The sequence below is a fragment of the Euprymna scolopes genome, chromosome 2 (genome assembly GCF_053919585.1).
Source record: "Euprymna scolopes isolate OS-2025 chromosome 2, ASM5391958v1, whole genome shotgun sequence".
NCBI classification, from domain to species: domain Eukaryota; kingdom Metazoa; phylum Mollusca; class Cephalopoda; order Sepiida; family Sepiolidae; genus Euprymna; species Euprymna scolopes.
Genome location: NC_136483.1, coordinates 29274332 through 29290996, shown reverse-complemented (window position 1 = coordinate 29290996; position 16665 = coordinate 29274332). Strand labels below are relative to the sequence as shown.

The following is a 16665-nucleotide window of genomic DNA, read 5'->3' as shown; positions in this document are numbered from 1 at the left end:
AGGTACGAGAATCCTTGGAGACGGTTATTGCGTGTTGTCGAGTCACTTTGCTGTCTTGCCATTGGCTGATGAAAAGATTAACTCGAGATTTGGTAAGAAAACAAATAGAAAAAACTCAACCTTATTTCGTAGTTAACTAGAGTAAACACTATTTAGTTATAAAAGCAATAATTAAACATACGTTCACGCAATTAGCCTTTATTTTTTTTCCAAGAATGAAACACAAATGTTTCTAAGTAGGTTATTTGCCACAAATATGTATTTCTACTATTAATATGTCATGTATTGGTTTATTTTATTTGCAGTACTTGAACGAATTCAACTATTTATGAAGGAAAACATTTTATCTAAATGCTACGGTAGGAATAATTTCCCCTTTACCAATGTGATTTCCCTACATGTGGAGCGTATATATAATTATCCATGAATACGTGCTTGGGCATCTAACGATTCAGTGTGCACAGCAAAAACGAAAGGAAAAATTGCTTCTCAGGAATGAGGTCTTACTTTTTGTCATCAACGTTTCGTCGATTCCGTTTTTTTCTTTACGGCATATGTATCTCTATCTCTTCTCTATATTATATAAAAGTCACTTTGTGTGTGTGTGTGTGTGTGTGTGTGTGTGTGTTCCTTCTTTATATGTTCAGAAACAGCGGATCCTATCTTTGGCAAATTTCAATCAAAACTAGTTTATATGTCTGGCAGTGTTCTTAGATATGTTTTACACAGAAATTCATCCGATAAGTATCAAAAATCGGAAAAACCCGATCTTAAAAACAGTCTTTCTCTCATACGAGAGATAAAAAAAATTACAGCAGAATATCTTACATTACACCGAAGTAACCTTGGCCGGTGTAACGTAAAATATTCCCATGTAAAAATTCTTTATTATATAAGAAAAGAAAGGCTATTTTTAAGAGCGTCAAACCCAAATATCAGCTGACGTGATATTGTAAACAAACACGAACGGAATTTAATCAACGGCATTATCATTATTATTTTATTTTCATTTTTTTTTCTTGCGAATTAGTCCACCGGGCAAATGATTCCTCGTAATATATAATAATCAATAGAGGATCGGTTCTATAATAATACATACGTAATCAGCATAAATTAAAATATCATGTTTAAACGTATTGTACGATCAGGCAACGCCACGCTAGTTAACCATATTGACCATAATCAATATTCAGTCAATGCTGAATACAGTAATTCAAGTAAAAGCTTTTTATGGTATTACTTAATTTCATACATTAATTTCTTTCCAAGAATTATTGTTTTGGCATCTAATGACACCGTTAAACAAATCCAACATATTTTTCTCTTTACATTTTACCCATAAATGGATGATTATATTAGTGCGTAAGAGTAATCTATATATCTATAACAGTGAAAGGGTCTGTCTGTCTGTCTGTGTACATTTCTCTACACAATAGCTCCGTCAACTTTCAGTCTACAGACTCGGAATTTGATATACAGTGTAGTGAGAGTTGGGAAAATCTTTGTAATCGGTTTTCGGCCAGAAATTTGGCTGTCAAGGGGTCAACGTTCAACGATTTTACATTTGAGAACTCTACCAAACTCTTCCGCCAATTTTGGGTCTAAACACTTGAAATTTTAGATATAGGTTCCTTGGACATCTATCTAACTTAATAATATGATTTGAGCCCAAACAATAAATGTTAAGGGGTCATAATAGGGGTTAAATTTGACCGCTACGGTCTCTACCAAATTACTCAGACAATTTCTGGTCTAAACATTTATAATTTATATATATAAAAGCGAAAATGTGTGTTTGTATGTATGTATGTATGTATGTATGTGTGTTTGTATGTCTCGCAAAACCTTTCCACACGGGTCACGGAATTTCGCCAGATCGGTATCATTTTGAACTTCCAACCTTCGTCCGACAAATATTGAAAAATTCGCCAAAAAACGTTAATTCCTTCACCATGAAATCAGTAGTTTTCTACAGGGCGGGGGTCGCCAAAAGCTGTCCTCTCATGAAGAGTTCGCTTCTACGCATGCGTCATACGACGTCGTAACCTGATTTACTTTAAATATTTGAAAAAGCGACACAATTTCGGCAACGTCGTCTTAGCTAAGTTGCTTAGAGCGCGGCCTCATTATCTAAACGTTTTGAGTTCGAATCGTGGTGTGAGATGTCTTTTTTTTTAAATGTTAATATTGAAGCAGTGTTATTTAAGCCATATTTCACGTGTTTTTCAGATTTTTTTTAACGTTCGTTTTCCTGTTTTCTTTTTTACTTCGCTTATTCTTAGGTTTTCATTAACACCTCCACCCCCGCCCGACCACACCCACCCAAAAACACCCGGGCAACGCCGGGTATCCCCCGCTAGTTTTACATAAAGAGTATTCAGAGATAGGGCAAGCTTTTTAATCGGTTTGGGTCGAAAATTTAAGTTACCAATATATAAATGTATGCATGTATGTATGTTTGCATGTCTGCCTAACCTTTCGACAGAGGCGACAGATTTTCACAAGATCAGTATCGTTTTGAAGCTCGACCTTTCAGACCACAAATATCGAAAATTTGGCTAAAAATATTAATATTTTCAACTTTAACTGACCACTTTTCTATAGGGGGGGTCACTTTCTCCGCCGATATTTTCGAAAATCATCCTCTCCTTTCGATTGTCTAGCCTTAATCAAAACCTACGCCACTTCCTGTTTGGCGGTAGCCGTAACAGCAAAGACGTCAGGTTTTTTCCAATTCTTTTCCTCCTTTGCGATACGGGTTCAAGCCTGCCTTCCTACTACCGCTTTTTTTTTGCTCAACATACACCTCCAAACACCCGGGCAACGCCGGGCTGAAATGCTAGTACCTTTAAAAGTGAAAGTGTCTGTCTGTCTGTATGTATGTACATTTCCCTACACAATAACTCCGTCAACTTTCAGTCTACAGACTCAAAATTTGATATACAGAGTAGTGAGATTTGGAAAATTCTTTGTAATCCGTTTTCAGCCAGAAATTTGGCTGTTAAGAGGTCAAAGTTCAACGATTTGACCTTTGAGAACCCTACCAAACACCTCCGCCAATTTTGGGTCTAAACACTTGAACTTTTAGATATAGGTTTCTTGGACATGGATCTAATTTAATAACTTGTTTTGAACCCAACGGAGTTATAATAGGGGTTAAAGTTAAAGAAAAAAAAAATTTGACCATGCGATCTCTACAAAATTACTAAAGACAATTTCTGGTCTAAACATTTGACATTTTACATAAAGGGTATTCAGAGATAGGGCAAGCTTTTTAATCGGTTGGGGTCGAAAATTTGAGCTACCAATATATAAATGTATGTATGCATGTTTGCATGTCTGCCTAACCTTTCGACTGAGGCGACGGATTTTCACAAGATCATTATCGTTTGGAGGCTCGACCCTTCAGACGACAAATACTGAAAAGTTGGCTAAAAACATAAATTTCTTCACCCTCAGCTGAGCCCTTTTCTACAGGAAGGGGTTGTTTTTTCGCCGATATTTTCGAAATTCATCCCCTCTTTTCAATTGTCTAGCCTTAATTAAAACCTACGGTTTGGCGGTAGCCGTAACAGCAAAGACGTCACGTTTTTATTTCACGTTCTTTTTTTCTCCTTCGCGGTACAGGTTCGAGCCTGCCTTCCTACTACCGCTTTTTTTTTTTTTTTTGCTCAACACACACCTCCAAACACCCGGGTAACGCCGGGTACCTATGCTATTTATTAAATAAGTCTAATTTTAACTCGGCCTGCCGATTCGGTAACAATTCGGCCACGATCCCAATTGTGGAGTATTTTTGCATGCACGTAATATAATTTCGTTACATACATTGTATACTTTTTTATTTAAATTATGTGGCCGACAATTTTGGGCAAATATCCCCCTACAAAGGGGACACTTAATAACATTGAAAAAGAGAGAAAAGAGAAATTAAATATTATCCACCAATGTCATTTTCTAAGTTATTCCTGGTGATATTGATTCACTTTCTTCCCCAACGATGCACGAATCGAGAAATGCAAATGGATAACCTGAACAGTGTTGCCCATATATGTCCATTTCTTAATTGGCTCGGTTGCTATTTCTACTATTATATAAAAAGAGGCTTTGTCTGTGTGTATATGCGTGTGTGTGTGTGTGAGTTCGTTCCATATAGATTCGGAAACGGCTGGGCTGACTTTTATTTAAATTTCGCACGAAGGTATATGATAAGTCTGGGAGTGTTCTTACGTAGGGTTTGTATCGGAATGCGTCTGATAAGTATCGAAAATAGATAACCGAAAAAATCCGAAGAAAGAAGTCCAATTTTGACCAATGTTAACACTTTTATACAACCTGATATCATATAATGCATTCGAGTGAAAAGACATTGAATATAAAATCAAATATAGACTCTTTTATAAGATGGGGGAGCATTCGAAATGAATATTTTTGTTTAGGTCACAATTGAACCATGATACTTGACTTTAACATTTAAAACTAACTGAAGCCATTATTTACAAATAACTTTATAAAATCAAGAGTAGATTCTCTACTGTGCAATATAGACTAGAATGCATTGTGGACTAACTCACTGCGAGGAGGCCTATGAAGCTTCCTTTCGGGGTCCGTAACAAAAGTAGCCAATCAATCGATTTGACCGATTCCGATGACAATAAAAGTATAGGAGGGTAGAACATTCGCCCGTCCTCATTCATTTCCGGACAACGTCGGGTCTTCCTGCTAGTTTGGATATAAGAATCGCTTTTAAAATGAGAGATCAAGAGAAAATGTTATAGATTTTCTAGAATTTCGAAAGAACGGCATAATTGGGAAAGAGGAAGAAAAATTTCGCAAAATTAAGAAAAAAAACTAAATCTTATAATTATCCACAAGCAGACTATTTAGCTGTATCACACCTTTTTGATGTGGTTAGACAAGCAAACCCATTAAGCAGGGATAAAACACGACTGTTTCGTTTCAGTAGTCTGCGAGTTTAATTGTTAAACAGTCAGCAATACACCACGAAGAAGTGCAAATCTATTGTTATTCCCACGAAAGGTGCTCGACTGAGCTCCACTCTGCTGCGTCTTTGTAAAATATTCACATGATTAAGCACAAACGTTTCTGTGTAGCTTTTTTTATTTGAGAGGTCAGCGTTTATCAAAGTGTAGAGGCCACTCGAGGATAAGAGTCAATGAGTGTCAGGTAGACGGTGAGACAACACCGTGATGATCAGTAATGGCAGAGATTAATTATTTAAGCCGACTGCTCAACAAAAACTTATTTACATTAGACTTGAAAACGACCATCTCATAGTCAGCTGCGAAGCAGCCTCACAGTATTGTGTTCCACAAACTGGCATTTCTAGGAAAGAAACTTTTCTCATGAAATTTCCGTTTAGTTTTAAGTAGTTTTATTGCTGACAGTTGTTGCTAGACAAGTATTGCAGAAGTTTTACAGGAATGCCAAAGATTAAAGCTCAGTCGAGTAGCTGCCATGAAAATGAAGATAGACCAAAGATAGACTCGCAGCGCTTTTTTTTTAGAAAGAGGATATAGCTTATTGGCTATAAGTATATTTTATACTGCTACCTAACTCTACTCGTTTATTTCGTACTGTTCAAGTAAATACCGAAGTAATATCGAGTAATAAAAAAATTAGTTCTCAACCAAATCTCAACACTTTCGCTCTTTTTCAAAGGTTGGTGAATATTGGAAGCTGGCTCACTCTCTGAACGTTTAGAATCTAACGCAACTATCAAGTTGAAGAAACAAAGAGAAAACAAAAGAAAGCGATCAGAAATGTAGAAATATTTACTTGGAGAGCTAATCTGGAATCAGCAAAAGTTAGATTAATGGCGAAAGGCAAACTCAAGATTTAAACACTTCATATCTTGAAACTGTTCATGCGAGACACTAACGATTTACCAAGAAGCATCCAACCGTAAAGACACGTATTCATCCTTAAAGAGCCCCTAAGTTCAAACATTCGACAATTACTTCCCCTCGACCTCTCTTCGTTGACCTGACCGGTCAGTCAGGTGATAATAGATTTTACTTATGCAAGAATCACCCGCCTACTAGAGCGGAGATGAGTAACGGGCATTTTGACACAGCCTGTTATTGAGGTTTGAATTGTGGGTGGAATAGTTGCCATTGAATCCGAGTCACATGACAAAAAAAAAAAAAAAAAAAAAAAAAAAGAAAAAAAAAGAAAGGCATCTACAAAGGTTTGGGATGAGATTATTTACCAAAAACCCATTTCAGGGTATTATCACAATGGGGAAATTGCTAACATTTTTGCAATGGTTCAGAGTTATTAGACCGGAAGATTTTAATTTTGTGCCCGAATTAAGGACTCAACATGTTCCCTTTTTCTTTTCGTCCTTATCGGCGGTAAGTAATGTTTATACGCTCGCCAGAATATGCTAGATTTTAAATTGAGAAAGGGGCGACCGAGAGATATATTAAAGGATTTGATTGGTCGAACAAGATCTTATGTTATGAGAAATATGCCGTTTTGTAATAATAGATAGTCAGAGTAAGGAGTTTGATTTTATTGTTTTGTAGAAGAAAATTGTTTTTTTTACTTTGCAGAACATGATTATGTTTTGAAAAGGGAAAGGAAATAATCAATTTTTAGCCAGGAAGCCAGTATCTTCAGACTACTTGATCTGGTAACACAAGATACCCTAAAACGGTAATTTTTTTTTAATCGGACCAAAGTGGACCTGAGAACAATAGTAAGTAAGGGGTAACTCCATATTATTCATAACCCCTAAATGGGGCCTCAAAACTATGAAGGTCATACGCACGACCTCGGAGTGATTGATTTGTAAAATTAAATGTTGTGAATATTTACCGTGTTTGCATTTATAGAAGCCAGTATCCAGCTTCGTGAAATGATATTCAATATAGCAACTGCTTTCACCGCGTGGACTCCCGGTGCTTTAATGCTAATGCAACAAATCTTTCAGAAACAGAAACTCGCTTTCATATTTTCGATCTTCATTTTAGAGGAATTATTTCCTCGAATAAATGTCACTCAGAAATTTATATAAAAACATGTATGCTTACATGCGCATTAAATGCACATCTTTCTAAACTATTCGTTTTCTATTTATCATTTGTCTTACATATAAAGAAAAACATTTTTTTTTCTATGTTTGTAATAAATAAGTTCCCTGAAAAAAAGAAAAAGTTCCATTAGTGATTTGTAGCAAATATTAATAAATGTCGTTGAAAACATTTTCAATCGATTTCATCGAGTTTTATATTTAGTCCGAATCAATATATGTTTAAGTCATAAATAAAGAAAAGCAAAGGAGATTTATCCCTCGTGCCCAGAAATACTAATACCGTTATAAAAATCACTGAGTAGTAATTTAATCAAAGATAATCCTTTTCATTATTCATCTGTATATTAACAAGGTACAAAAAGTCTTTATTGCTTGCTTTACTTTTTGGTTTTTATCTTTGCCATCCAGAGGGAAATGTAGAAACGGGTAAAGAGAGAATAAAAACCGATTAAAAGAATGCCGCCTATTCTGGATTTAACTAACATCCGATTGTAAGATATATATAATTATCATTATTATTATTAATTCGGTCCACCAATTGGTTAGCACTCCATATTTAAAAGCAGGGATTATGATTCTAACCTGATTAGAGGTTAAGTATTTTGACTCTGATTTTGTCTTAAAATGAGTGTAAACGTTTCAAATGACACTATTATATTGTTGATATAATTATTATATTATTATTATCATTATTATTATCATTATCATTATTATTATATTTATGTTATAATCTAGGTATGTTACAAAAATTACGACTCCAGGCTAAATCGAATTATCCTGTCAGAATATATTTATATTTAGAAAAAAAGTGAATCGCAATTTTTGTTTAAAAATATCCTCACACACACGCACACAATATATATATATATATATATATATATATATGTCTTATTTGTAGTATTCCGAATTTTACTGGGTTTATATAATTCAGTAATCGTCCGTCTCATATATATATATATATATATATATATATATATATATATATATATATATATATATTCTAGACATGTCCGGTTGAACACAACTGAGTTTTCATTTTTTCTATTCTACATGTACATTGGCCATTTGCTTAAGCGCTTTCGATTGGTGATCTCGATCGTCGTCAGGAGTAGTTGTTGTTGAGGCTTAGTTAAGTGTATTCATAGAAATTTATTAATTTGTTTTATTCACTTATTTATTTTATTTTATTTTATTTAAGTTGTCTAAGTTGGGTATTGGGGAGGAAGGATAAGTGCAGGGTGAGGTAGAGTTGATTATTTTATTATTATTATATTTTTTATTATTAAATGTTGAATATGGTTAATTTATTGGTGCCGATATTGAATGAGATTCGGTTAATAATGGCTGCAATTTTTTTTAAATTAGTATTGATTCTAGTAATTTTAGTATTTGTGTCCAGTTGTTTTGGTACCTAATTTTAGTATTACTTGTTGGTATATTTCGTATACGTTTTATGTGAGATAAGTAGGCGTTGGATAGCGTTATTGTTTGACGGGTGATGTTAATAATCGGGAGAGAGTTGCCGTCGTGTAGCCAATATAAAGTTTTAGCTTTTTTAGATTCGCGTGGAAGACATTTTTCAAATATCGAGTCGTCAGCAGAGAACACGTACCGTTTCGGAACCTTCCTCTCTACGACTTTTTCGCGTATCGACTCTCCTTAACGGATTTGAGGCGCGACTATCTGCATTGCATTTGAATGAATGCTCAATAAAATAAAAATGATGTTTAATAATTTAGTGTTTCCTGTTACGAGCAACGGCTTTTGCGTGTGTCGTTTAAATGTTCAAAGGTTGCATCTAACATATTCGCTAAGACGCGCTCATATCAAAATAAATAAAAAAAGGAAAAAATAAATAAAATAAAACAAATTAAAAATTAAATTAAAAAATACATTAATAAATTAATAAAATCTTTAATAGATGAATAAATAAATCTACTCACAGAGATAACTACACTGTAGACACTTGCTACTTTATCATGCGGTTTTCCACTTTGGCTCAGAGCCACATTGCGCATTGTTCGGTTATCTCCATGAAGCGTTTACTGGTTGTGATTCTTTTTCGGCTTTTAATACAAAGCTGGCTAAAAAGTTGATATAGGGAGCCTGTAAGAAAACCCTTTGCTCTAATCTCAGAAGGATTGCAACATAACCTTCATGGGCCTGCTCTCTTTTTAGATCAATATAGAGAAGATCCAAAAAGAAAACTTATCCATGAAGGTTATCTTATATTGATATTGCTTTTCTACTCGACTCTCATAAAGTCAATTCAATCAAGATAAGTTCTTTACGAGAGAACAATGTCTGGCCATTGCCACTTTTCTCTTATAATTTTGGGGTAATTACTTTGTCAGCCAGGGAAATCTGCGGCGACTATCCAATAATCATCGATTCCAAGAATATTTTGGCTAGGTACTAGCAATGGGCCAATTATACGCTTTGATTTGATTCAAATTTTTCCTCTCCCAGCAAAAAATGTAGCTTACGTTAGCTGCTTCGGGCTTCATGCGATTACTTATTGTGATTTGGGTCAGTTCCTCCAGTACCCTGTTGTGCCACCACGTATATTAGCCATTAGAAAAGGCAACTCTGCAGGAACTAAGAATATTCTATAGTCTGCGGGGTTTCTATGCATAAAGGACAGGTTGAATCATCCCCCTACTTCCACTTGGTAAGGTTAATCATTCACAGAAGAACGTCGAAAGTTGAGCGTATTATGAAACTCAACCTTAGTGGCGACAAATACCAAATTCCATTCCATGTAATGGATCTTTGCATAGGTTCTTCCCAGTTTGTCCATTATCCCTGCTCTGACTGTTGAACACCTTTTACGATCCTTTTGCTGTTCTCCTTGCTCCTAATTTTGAATGACCAAATTTCGACGTTTTTTTGGGTGTATCCGTAGACCATCTTTGAATACTGGTCATCCCCAGTCCAGATTTATTTGACTGAGTTGGCCCGATGATTTTTTTTTTTTTTTGGAAGGTAGGTTTTCTTTCGCCTTATTTATAACGTCTCGGACTTCCCACTTCCTCCTTGTTTTAAGAGAGGGCTGCACTATCTTTACTACGGTGTCATTGGAATTGTCCAGCATCATCTGGAACCTGAGTTTCCCAGCTGTGAACTCCTTGCAATAGACTTGAGCGGTAATTTTAGGTTAGATTGTTTGCTATATAGGCCTTCATTGGATAATTCTGGAGGAAAACCTATTCATTTTCTTGTATGTTTACTGATTTTTGCTTCTATTGCCTCAACTGCGCTCATAGTTATTTCATATCCATAACAGAATTGTGATGAGCATGTGTTGAAGACTCCATACTTTGTATTTACCTTGCAGTGGACAGGTTTCAATCAGTTTTAGACTCATCAATGGTTTTTGATTGTGACCAACCTGTTTTGGAATCTTTCAAGGTGTTATCGTACCATCTTCCTAAACTTTTTATCGGTTCTTCTGAGACACTAGGAATTTTCTGACTACCTACTGCAAAGCAGATATCTTGATGTACTTTTCCCTTTCCGAGAGAGAGAAGCTTCTGGACTTCTTAGATTGGAAGGTAATTCTAGACTAGACCATCATTTCATCCATAATACTAAGTAATTTGTAGGTCTCAGTTTCTTTTGATGTGAGGATCGTAGTATCGTCCATGAAAGTCTTCACTGGTGTCAATTCGCTTTCTTCACCTAAAGTAGTAAGGTTTACATTGTTTCCTGCTGCTTTGAGAATTATTTGTATCGCTAAAACGAAGAGTATAGGTGATACTGTACATACCATTACAATACCCACCTTAAGCCTCAGTTTGTCGTGTAATCATTTGTGGTAATTCGCATACGAACCCCATAGAAAAACGTTGCAAGGATTTTACATATTCCCTCTGGGATGTGGTGAAGGGATAATTGAATCATTTGATGATGCACATATGACATCCAAGGAACTATGTTAGTTTTTGCTCTTTGTATAGCCTCCCATACTATACTCCCATGTTTCAGACAAACTGCCATTCCAGAGACACCCCCTTTTTTGTGCAGGGAATATTGATATATTTATTTAATAGCAGGTATTTTGTTATTCTTGAAGTCATTACTGCAAAAATATTTTTCTTCTACATTCAGAAATGAGATTGGCCGAAATTTATAGTATAGTTAATGTTCCGTGGGTATGAAAACACCGTCTGCTTTCATCCACTGATTACTGACATGACGGGTTTTCCATGCCAACCTTAAGTTTATATATAGCTATTTAAGCACTTCAATGCATCATTTGTAAAGTAAAAAAGATATTCCATTCGGGCCCGGTGCAAATTTATTTCTGGCTTTGTTGACAGCACGTTTTACCTTTTCGTGCGTTAATATAACCATGTTAAACTTCGTGTGAAGGATTTTTGGCTATATAAATCTACTATTTTGTTCCAGTGGGATGTGCCGATTATGGTCAGAGTATGTTTGTCTTAAATGAGTTTCTAAGACGTGTTATTCCGTTTTTAATACTCCTGATTTTGGTTGGGCAAATAGATTTCGGACATGTATGGTCCTTGAATGAACCGTTCGCATCTTTCCTCCGTATCAATCGTTTTTTCCTGGCGTATTCCGCCTTGCTAAGAAAGCTATGTTTATCTTTGAAGTTTTTCTAGATCCTTGATAACCCCTCTTTTTTTATTAGGATTTGAAACGCGGAGCTGTTTCAAATGTATCTTTTTATTTCGTAGATCTGCAATCTTTCGTTGTCATCTGTTTTTCTTGACTGGCGGTTTAATTAACTTCATTTTCTCACCATACAATTCAATGCAAATTCGGCATATAACATTCTTTCAACCGTTTATCATACTTCTTTCTACCAAGTTCTTTATGTAGTACATTGCTTATTGTATGGTCAAGCATGCACCATTCTTCCGAACTGCCTGCCGGTGGAAATTTGATTCTGGGAAGTTTCAACTCATCCACTGGCTCATCTTTGGCATATGGCTTGTGTTCTGGCCTTGGCTTTCCGACGTTTTACCTGAGACATCAGAGCGCTACATATGAGTCACTGGATGACTGGTACATCTCATTTTGCTTCGACGAATCTTCATTTCATTTTGGAAGTTAAATTTTCGTCCTCAGACGCATGAGAATTTCGAACGTTCTTTAATCATAATCCGTTGGTATGTCCGAGTCTTTTCTTTTTTATCCATCCTCCTCCTCCCCTTTCAGTAGATCTTGGGGACATTTTTTTATCCATGACTGTAACTTATTATGGGTTGCTGCCCCGATGAGTTCATTTGGTCTTTCTCAACGTCTCCTGTCTTTTCAGGTGTCACTGATCAATTCCCAATCACCATTGAAAATCTATTCCTGCAAGTCAACAGGCTAGTCATATCTCTATAGGATAAAAATAACTACCAGAACAGTAACAGAAACTCGCCATGAAGCAAATAGACAACAGAAGATATAATTTTTTGAAAGAAACAACTTACCTTGCAGGCTTTTATATAATCAAGTTTTTTAGCTGTTTTCAATTGTGAAGGAATCCATTTCGGCTTCCAGTTAATATATATATATATATATATATATATATATATATATATATATATATATATATAAATATATTAGGATATATAAGCTGTAAATAATGGCTTAAAGTTTAAAATGCAAAAGTCAATTATCATGGCGGCATTGTCCTCTAAGCAGAAACATTCATTTGGAACGCGCCCCTGTCTTATCCAAGTATGAACTGTTGATTTTAGGAAATGATTTTTACATAATCATTTGAATTAAAGTTAAACATACAAAAAGTCAAGTATCATGGCTCAAGTGTACTTTAAAAACATTTATTTTGATCGCATCACTGCCTTATAAAACAATCTACAGTTGATTTTATAGGCTGCGCTTTTCAACTTGTGCGGTGATAAAATTTCTCAAATGCACATGCGATGTTAGGTTGTATAAAAGTGTTAACTTTGATCAAAATCGAACTTCTTTAATCGTAAGAACACTTTCAGTCACATAAAGTATCTTTGTAGAAAATAAAATTAAAAAATCGACCGAGACGTTTCCAGGGAACAAACTCACAAAGTCACTTTTACATAATATATATATATGGCAAGGTCATACTCACAGTCTTCTGGGACCAGGACGGAGTAGTGATGACAGATTTCCTGGCAAAGGGTACCACAATTACATGAGCCTATTATGCTTCACTTCTGAGAAAATTAAGGGAAGCTATCATAATCAGGAGGCGGGGCAAGATCAACAAAGGTACCCTCCTCCTGCAGGACAATGCTCCGGTCTACAAGTCGCATGTCGCCAGATCAGAAGCAGGGGCGTTTGGTTATGAAATCCTTCCCCATCCTCCCTACTCTCTTGACCTTGCACCCTCTGACTTTCACCTCTTCCCAGAAATGAAGTTGTTTTTGAAAGGAAAGCATTTCCCAGATGATGCAGCCTTGATTTCTGAAGTAACGTCATGGTTGGAAGACCAACCTGGGGTGTTCTACAAAAACGGTCTCCAGAGCTGTATCAAACGATGGGAGAAATGCATAACTCTGGGTGGTTCCTATGTAGAGAAAGACTAATAACTGTGCCAAGTTTCGTTGCTCTACTGCTACGGGAAGTGGGTCAGGGGCATTACTTATTGCACGCCCCTCGTATATGTATAATGTATTTTATAATATATATATAATATATTTAATATATATTTATATATAGACACTGTAACACTTTTTGTAAATTTATTTTAAGAAAAATATATTAAAATTGCAGAAAAATCTAGCAACTTATATTCAGAAAGCCTTAGCTTTACAATTAAAATCGTGTTCACGAACACTCCTTACGATTCTTTCTCGCTTAATGGTTCTAAATTATACGTTGCAGCCTCCTTGAAAATATATATATATATATGTGTGTGTGTGCGTGTGTGTGTGTGTGTGTGTGTCTATCGTACAAGCGACTGAAGCATTTCATTAAAAATTACAAGTCGAAAGTTAAGAGGGTATTGATTGTGAAGACATCCAATAATCAAAGATTTAAAACATTCACGTTGTAACTTTGAAGATCCTGCAACTGATGAAGATGCTCGTGTTACACACTTCAAAGGGTCGGAACTTCATTGACTGCAAGTAAGAAATATCCAAGACAGAAATAACTAAACTGAATGCAAAACGCAAGTAAAACCTATATATATAAGTTTTGAAAATATATATGGCAATTAAGCTTTACAGAATTTTTCCGTATATCATTCTCTTGAGGATTCATCAGGCTGCTGCATGGAATCGATGTTGCTTTATGTTTTTATATATTCCCGCGGTACTGGGTTTGTTGGTTAACCAATCAGATTCTTTGTTACTCACACCACATAAGCACATGTAATAGAATAAAATAAAATATAAGCGAAAAACATCCAGATTAAAACTAGGTCACTTCCCAACACAAAAGAAAGAGAAAACCGATTTTGGAAAAAAAGTAGACCCACCCCCAAAGAAACAGGTGAATTAGAGGTCAAGTGAACCCTTATCTGAGAAACACGCGCTCATTAGTTACGATAAGTGGGTGTGTGAATTACAAAGAATCTGATTGCTCGACTAGAAAACCCAGTACCACGGGGATATATAAAAACTCGAAGCAATATCGATTCCATGCATAGCCTGATGAATCCTCATGAAGATGAGACGCGTAAAATTACGCATAGCTTAGATGCCATATTTTTTTTTAAAACTTACTATCTAGCTCTACTTACGCATTGAGCTCTGTCGAAGTAAATGCTGAAAGTCGATACATATAATAATAATAATAATATGCGCGCGTGTGTGTGTGTGTGTGTGTGTGTGTGTGTGTGCAGCGATGCTCCTGCAAAAGTTCTCAGGATATCTGTATCTTTATAAACACACATGCATAGTCAATCTAAGACGTTCCGGTGGTCTTGACTATAAACTTTAAGTGCATCCGGAAGTGAGGTTCGAATTAGAGTTGTTTAAGGAGTATAATGTAACCTTTTAATTACTATTATTCCCATGTTGAGTGGTTAAATATAAAGTATGAATCACAGTGTACACATGCAAAATACATTAATCGACAAACAATTCGTATACAAAATGATTTGATGTAAACTGTGGCAGTGTTCATTTAAATTATTATTAGACCTGATTAATTAATGAAATATTGTCTTTTTCTTTAAGGTGAAATCGATATTTTTCATGTTTTTATTAACAAATATAATCATCAGTCGCATCTTCCACTTGGTGCGGATTGCGAACCCACGTAACTTATTTTTCGCCATTCTTCCGATCCAGGGCAAGTTGGTTTCTCTCCACCTTACTCCTTGGCTTTCTTCTGCCTCTTTTGCCTTCTAACATACTCTCAAAGCATAACATTGACGGATCAGTGGTTGATCGTTTGACAAAAAGTTTAAGATTTTTACTTTTGATTTTATCAAATAGACGAGGTAGGGAAGTAGTTTGACAAAAAGGTGGATATTTTGTTGTTTTCGATCAGGTGATGTCTCATAATCAAACGCATTACATGATTTTGAAACACCTCAAAACGACTGACTAGTTGCTTAGTGCATGTGATGTAATCAATGCCATATAAAACTACTGGGAATACATAAATTAAGCAAACTTTTACTTTAACAGTTATCGGCAACCTTTTTGATTTTAAAATGGCGCTGTGCTTTTGGAAAGTCGCCCAACCCAGCCCGATTCTGTTTCAATGTCGTCTCGTGATCACGGGAGAAAGTCAGTTTATGCCATAAATAAATAAATTGGGTGATCTGTTTGATAGGTTTACTCTGAATGGTCATGTTTAGGTTAAACTGTAATTTAGCTGTAGACGTACATTCTGTTTTCTCTAGATTTATTTCTAATTCTATCTCCTTTGCATTCAACAAAACTACATTAATCTTCTAAAATTACTTTACGACGGATCACAGGCTTTTATAAACACTGACCTTGGGTTTAGCCGCTCTGTAAACATCAAAAAGGGCGTCAAGCAAGGAGATATACTTTCAGCAATCCTGTTCTGTGTTGCACTAGCTGCTGTAATGCTTTAGACAGAAGAGACTTGTCAAAGCGGGGTTTCTATTGGTGGATAAATTCTCTCCAACCTCTCTTCTTACACTGTTCTTGTTAATGAATGCACACATAAACTTCAAGTTTTTGTCAGTGTATTAACAAATATTAATGTAGTAAAAAAAAAAAAGAAAAAAGAATTGAAAAAGTTATGATTTGTCATTTGGAGCGTAAGGGGATACTTTTTAGGATTGTGTCTAACAGGGGATTATTGAGAGTTGAGCAGCGAGATGTCTGTTCATTTAAACTTAGGCAGGTTAGTACAGTCAAGGAAGCAGGAAACAGGGAGCGAATTCCAAAGTCCGAGTGAAGACAGTATTATAGTACAAGCCTTTCAGGCATCTAGGAACAACAGTGAAGGGGCGGATCTTACTGCTTGTTGGTTTAGTTTAGAGTATGCATGTAAAAGGGGGTACAAATGGTATAAGTTAATAATAGCACATTCTATTTAAGTACTTGCAAAACAAACACAGGGCTACGACATTGCGGTGATGAGACAGCACTCGGAGCTTTGCCGACAGTGTGGTCCTATTAGATTTCAGACTCTTTTTTGTATGTTATCTTTTT

The 16665-nt window shown here is 35.6% G+C and overlaps 1 protein-coding gene and 1 long non-coding RNA gene across 4 annotated transcripts in view; both read right to left on the bottom strand.

Annotated features, from left to right (window-relative positions):
• Positions 1-16665, bottom strand: part of LOC145290325 (uncharacterized) — a 266500-nt gene that overhangs the window by 221058 nt on the left and 28777 nt on the right. The window lies entirely within an intron of this gene.
• LOC145241495 (uncharacterized) lies at positions 2188-6194 on the bottom strand. The gene is made up of 2 exons (XR_013862563.1): positions 5271-6194; positions 2188-4743 (listed from the first exon to the last, which is right to left on the bottom strand). It is a non-coding gene; the product is annotated as an uncharacterized LOC145241495 (long non-coding RNA).